At 38.2% G+C, this 353-nt stretch overlaps 1 protein-coding gene across 1 annotated transcript in view; it reads right to left on the bottom strand.

Moving 5' to 3' along the window:
* LOC118326515 (VPS10 domain-containing receptor SorCS1) overlaps nt 1-353 on the bottom strand; it is a gene marked incomplete in the record, with an annotated part of 146,103 nt that overhangs the window by 8,309 nt on the left and 137,441 nt on the right.

Raw genomic sequence — 353 nt, 5'->3', positions numbered from 1 at the left:
GCACAGAGATACTTTCCACTTTCAAAACATGATTGCAAAAAGGTTTACTGTGTGACTACTCTAGATTAAACTAACCGTTGACCCACTATATGTAAATGAAAAAAGGGTGTTTGTAGAAAAACGTGGCACAGACCGAGGGACCCGTGAGCTCAGCCCTAATCAAAAGTCAAAGCCACTTTATTAAATGACCAATTTTGACCGTATTATTTCTTGGTGTAAAGTCAAACAGATCAATCAAAAGTAGGGCTGTACCACTCACATTTTGCTCCTGATAACCATCTGAGTGCTTTTCCCCTAGTTTTGTCTTTTCGTAGTTTCAGTCTGATTTATATATTTGTTAACTGTCCACCAAC

This window comes from Morone saxatilis, unplaced genomic scaffold (genome assembly GCF_004916995.1).
Source record: "Morone saxatilis isolate NCDOM2014 unplaced genomic scaffold, NCSU_SB_2.0 Contig17, whole genome shotgun sequence".
NCBI classification, from domain to species: Eukaryota; Metazoa; Chordata; class Actinopteri; family Moronidae; genus Morone; species Morone saxatilis.
The sequence above is the reverse complement of the archived record's forward strand: the minus strand, read 5'-3'. Positions and strand labels throughout refer to the sequence as shown.